Source organism: Pristiophorus japonicus, chromosome 5, assembly GCF_044704955.1.
Source record: "Pristiophorus japonicus isolate sPriJap1 chromosome 5, sPriJap1.hap1, whole genome shotgun sequence".
NCBI classification, from domain to species: domain Eukaryota; kingdom Metazoa; phylum Chordata; class Chondrichthyes; family Pristiophoridae; genus Pristiophorus; species Pristiophorus japonicus.
Window position 1 is genome coordinate 24,876,369 of NC_091981.1, and position 6,000 is coordinate 24,882,368.

Genomic DNA, 6,000 nt, shown 5'->3' on the forward strand with positions numbered 1-6,000 from the left:
CTACTTTAGGTGTCTTATTGCTTGTGAACAATCGGTATTATACTAATAGTTACTGGAATGGGGTCAGCCATTTCTCAGCTTGTCTTGATGACACCGCAGATGCTGCAGGCTAGAAATGGCAGAAGGTATATTCGACAGCATTATATGCCCAATGCCAGACTGATGAGGAAGACAAGATCATACACTCACCACACTTACAGGGAGAAGAGGTCTTACCTCAACTTATCCGAGAACACCTGCCTTGGTGGCTGCGCTTCCACAAAGAGGTTATCAGTGAAATATGTCTGCTCATCAGGGGAGATCTGCAGCCTTCCAGCACCATCAGGACCGCACTGTCCTTCAAGGTCAAGGTGACCGTGGTACTGTCGTTCTACGCGTCGGGTTCCTTTCAGGCCTCCGCTGTCGACATTTGCGCTGTATCTTAGCAAGCCACACATTGCTGCATTAGACAGGTCACTGAAATGCTGTAGGCATGCAGGATGGACATTATCAGCTTCCCTATGACCACGGAGGCTCAGACTGAGAGGGCTCTAGGATTCTACCGAATTACTAAATTCCCCAAGGTGTAGGGAGCAATAGACTGTACACACATCGCCATGCGGGCACCTTTTCAGGATATAGAGGTTTTTCAGAACCAAAAAGGATTTCACTCCCTGAAGGCGCAATTCGTTGTCGACCACAACCAGATAATTATGGCAGTGAATGCCAAATTTCCAGGCAGCATCCATGATGCTCACATCCTGAATGGGAGCTCTGTATCTGACATGTTTACCAGTCAGCCACAAGGTCAATGCTGCATGCTTGGTGACAAAGGATATGGCCTCGCCACCTGGCTGTTGATCCCCCTGCATGACACCCACACAGAAGCCGAGAAGCGGTACAATTAGAGCCACAGAGCCACATGCAATATTGTCGAGAAAACCATTGGTGTGCTCAAGCAGCGCTTTAGATGCCTGGACCACTCAGGAGGTGAGCTACAATACCACCCTGAGCAGGCAGCTCAATTCATGATCGTGTGCTCCATGCTGCACAACTTGGCTATCAGGAGGGGACAAGAATTGCCAAAAGGGACTGACGGTCCACCTCAGGAGAGGAGGTGGACGCTGACCTCGGGCCAGACAATCAGGCTGACGATGCAACTGTGCTCACGCCCCCCTCCAGAGCGCAGGAAAGGGCCTATGGTGGCTAAAATAGCTGCAAGATTCTTACGTCAGCAGCTTATAAATGAGTGCTTTGCCTGACAGAATGTTGCAATTATTTACAAAGCTGACACACTACTGTGTGTGCAGCTCAGACATCAATGGTGGACATCACCTAGGTGCCAGTTAAAGTTTAAGTTGATTCAAGTTAAATTTAATTATACCCTTTCATGTTAAGGAATCACCAGTGTGTAACAGTGCAGCTATCTGAGACAATGCGCAACAAGGTTATGTTGAATAAAAAACATTTAATCTGACCATTTGTGTGAAATCATAAGTATAACTGTCAAAACTACACTCCACCCCCACCTCATCCCACAACACATTTATAACATTGACATCAATAAAATGGTCAACATTTCCAGCAACACAGAACACAAATGCATGCCCTTGTTTTTAATTGGATACCATCCTTTATTTAATTAGTTAGTCATGGATGGCTATCTTTTCTTTTACACCCTTTTCTCCTCACTGGAATATATTTTTCTTAATAGTTGTGAAATATCTCCTTAAATGTAATCCATTGTTGATCAACCGTCCTACACTTTAATCTATTTTCCCAGTCCACTTTAGCCAACTCTGCCCTCATAACTTCATCGTCTCCTATATTTAAGCTTAGTACGCTGGTTTGAGATCCAACTTTCTCACTCTCCATCAGAATTTGAAATTCAACCATGCTATGATCACTCATTCCAAGTGGTTCCTTTACTAGGAGATTGTTTATTAATCCTGTCTCATTACACAGGACCAGATCCAAGAGAGCCTGCCCATTGGCTGGTTCCATTACATACTGGTCAAGGAACCCTTATGCACTCTATGAAAGATGAGGTGCTGTTCCTCAAACTTGCATTGAGCTTCACTGGAACATTGTAGGAGACCGAGCACGGAGAGGTCAGAGTGGGAATGGAGTGGGGAATTAAAGTGACAGGCGCTTAGAAGCTCAGGGTCACCCTTGCGGACTGAACGGAGGTGTTCCGCAAAGTGTTCACCCAATCGACGCTTGGTCTCCCCAATGTAGAGCAGACCACATTGTGAGCAGCAAATACAGTATACTACATTGAAAGAAGTATAAGTAAATCGCTGTTTCATCTGGAAGGAGTATTTGGGACCCTGGATAGTGGGAAGGGAAGAGGTAAAAGGTCAGGCGTTGCATCTCCTCTGCTTGCACGGAAAGGTACCGTGGGAAGGGGAGGGGGTGCTGCGGTTGACTGCAGAATGGACCAGAGTGGCCGCGGGCGGAGCGGTCACTTCGGAATGCTGAGACGGGAGTGGAGGGGAAGATGTGATTGGTGGTTGGATCACGCTGGAGGTGGCAGAAATGCCAGAGGATGATCTGTTGAACATGAAGGCTGGTGAGGTGAAAGATGAGGACAAGGGAACCCTGTCATGGTTCTGAGAGGGAGGGGAATGGGTGAGATCAGAGGTGTGCGAAATGGAACAGACACGGTCGAGGGCCATGTTAACCACGGTGTGGGGGGAAATCCTCTGTTGAGGAAAAAGGAAGACATGTCAGAGGCACTAGTGTGAAAGGTGGCGTCGTCAGAGCAGATGCGATGGAGACGGAGAAACTGGGAGAATGAAATGGAGTCCTTACAGGATGCAGGGTGGGAGGAAGTGTGGTCCAGGTAGTTTAACATTAGTATAGGCAAGATGCGTGAAAGAATCATAAGTGATGTAATATATCAATACTTGGATAGAGAGGGACATATTAGGAACACCCAACATGGCTTCATAAAAAAGAGGTCATGTCTCACAAATCTAATTGTAATTTTTGAAAAAGTTACGAAGTTGGTGGAGGAGGGAAGCCCAGTAGACATTGTCTACTTAGATTTCCAAAAAGCTTTTGACAAGGTACCGCATAAGAGGCTTCTCTATAAGTTCGGAGCCTCTGGTATTAGTGGAAATATATTGAGTTGAATTCAGAACTGACTGGCAGGACGCAGGCAAATAATAGTTATAGATGGATTTGGATTTGTTTGGAGGCCGGTCACCAATGGTGTCCCGCAAGGATCGGTGTTGGGACCGTTGCTTTTTACTATTTTTATGAATGATCTGGATTCAGCGGTTGGCGACACAATTTACATACTTGCAGATGATACCAAGATCTGTGTGACTGCTAGAACTGTAGAAGAGGCTCGTCTGATTCAGGCAGATCTTAATGTGTTGGAAGATTGGGCTCAAGACTGGAAAATGTTGCCTTAGATAAGTGCAGTGTTATGCATGTGGGCAGGGCAAATGCTCAACATTCATACACTCTCCAGGGAAAGATATTAAAGATGGTGGAGATAGAAAGAGATTTGGGCATTCTCGTGCATACATCCTTAAAGGTACACGAGCAATGCCGTGCAGTGATAACTGCAGCAAATAGGATGTTGGGGTGTATCCATATGACGATTGAGTGTAAGACGAGGCGTACTGTTTTGTCTTTGTACAAGACCTTCATCAGGTTGCGCTTGGAATACTGTGTCCAGTTTTGGTCCTCAATTGGTGGGTGATATTGATAAGGCACTGGAAAGGTGCAGAAGAGGGCCATTGGACTAATTCCAAGTCTAATGCATCTTAGTTATTAAGATAGGCTAAAAGAGTTGGGACTCTATATCTTGGAGCAGCATAGATTTAGAGGGGGTATGATTGAGGTTAATAAGATAATGAAGGGAATAGAGAGTGTTCCAGTGGACAGTTTATTTCCATTAAATAGGTTAGGCAGGACCAGGGGGCACAAATTTAAGTTGTATAAGGCTAGATCTAGGTTAGATGTCAGGAGATGGTTCTTTTCCCAGAGAATAGTAGATCTCTGGAACAAGCTGCCGTTTCACGTGATGCATGCAGACTCACTGAATTCCTTCAAGTGAAAGCTGGATTTGTTTCTGGCTGCGGCGGAGTTGAACTCTTACAGAAGATAGATACTGCAGGGAATTTAATGGCCAGAGTGATCTCCTGGACTAGTTTTGATTGCCTAGATGAGTCAGAGAGGAAATTCCCAGATTTTGTTTCCCAAATTGACCTGGGTTTTTAATGTTTTTTTGCCTCTCCCAGGAGATCACATGGTTTTGGGTGAGGTGGAATGTATATGTTGGCTTGATGGACCAGTCCGTCATTGTTCGTATGTTCATATCTTCATATTCTAACCCTCCAGAATTGTCTTGGAGTCTCCATATATTGATGATTAATCTCCAACACACTCCTGTGAGCAACTGAGGAGAACATTCACGAGGACATGAAATAAATTGAGTGTTCTTAAAATTTTCTTTGAATCCTTTTGTTTATTAGTAATATAAGTATTGGAGGTGGGGAAAAAGGCTGTTTGACTAACAGTTAAGAATCATCCAATCAGGTACTGAAGAGTCTGTTTGCTTTCCAATTGGTGCGGGAAGGCGGGGCGACGCGATGATGTGCGTATCTGGTGATCAATTGCGGGAGCTCGGGGGTGGGGCTATTGGAGGTGAGAGTTCATGTGACAAAACCTCCAGGAATACGCCCAAACAGAGTTGGCAACACTACTTCAACCATCCCAGCAGTTTTTTTCATAATATCTTTGTTGTATCATTATGTCTTCCTGAGCTGGGTTTTCCTCCAGGAAGGGTTCATGTCAGAGGTGGGTCAAGCGGGACTTCTACTGAACACTCTGACCCACGTGAACGGACCCATTTTCCCAGGTTAGAGCTCATTAGACCTGCAGGGCAGGCTCCCAGCAGGATCTCCGTTACACTTCAAGGAGCCACCGCTGATAGCCAGGGAATGGTGGCATCGCACAGCAACACCAGAAAGAGGAAGATCCGCCATTAACTGGGACAGAAACACTCCAAAGATTAGCAGCACAATTTTACTTACCGCTTGTGAATCAGCTGGCGTTTGTATAAACTTAGTGACTGTGGACAGAAGAGAGGGAGAGGTGCCCACTGTTGGGCACTGTTGCCCACTGTCCATAAGGGCGTTCTGCTACTTCCCTTGTTGGCCACGGTTGAGCCACCTTCCCCATTTTATTTTTACGCCAAACAGGGATGTACAATTGTTGAAGTTCTTGCATATCGTGGCTGTCGGCCAGTTGTTGTATCTCTTGTGTTTTCTCCATCCACCACCTGTTCTTTAGCTCTGGGGTTTTTTGTTGGACCTCTGCCTTGAGCCCTCTATAACGCTGCTTTGCTGCCCCCGAGTTGGGTTGTTGCTTGAGGCTCAGAAATGCTCTGCGCTTGCGATCTATTAGTCCTTGGATCTCCTGATCATTTTCATCAAACCAGTTCTGGTGTTCTCTGGTTAAGTGACCAATTATCTCTTCACAGGCACTGGTTATAGAGGCCTGGAGGGTACACCAAGCGCTGTGGGCATTCAGCATCTCAGGGTCTTCAAGGCACGCCAGATTACTTGTGAGGCGCTGGCTGTATAGGGCACTTTTAGCTGGGTCTTTAAGTGCCCCGGCATTAACATTTTTGCGGCACTGCTTCTGCTGCCCTTCTGCTTTGGGGCTATGTTAATGTCGATGATGGATTGGATCAGACGGTGGTCCGTCCAGCAGTCGTCAGCTGCTGTCATGGTGATCCCTGGCTCAGACGATGACATAGTCGAGCAGGTGCCCGGGTTTGGAGCAAGGGTGTTGCCACGATGCCTTGTATTTATCCCTCTAGCAGAACAGGCTGTTGGTGATGAGGAGTTCATGTTGCAGACATTTTTTCAGGAGTAGGGTACCGCTGGAGTTGGCTTTCCCTAACCCCTCTCTGCCAATCGCACCTCCCCAGAAGGCTGCGTCTGCTGACTCTGGCATTAAAGTCACCTAGGAGAATCAATTTGTCGCCCATGGGGACGC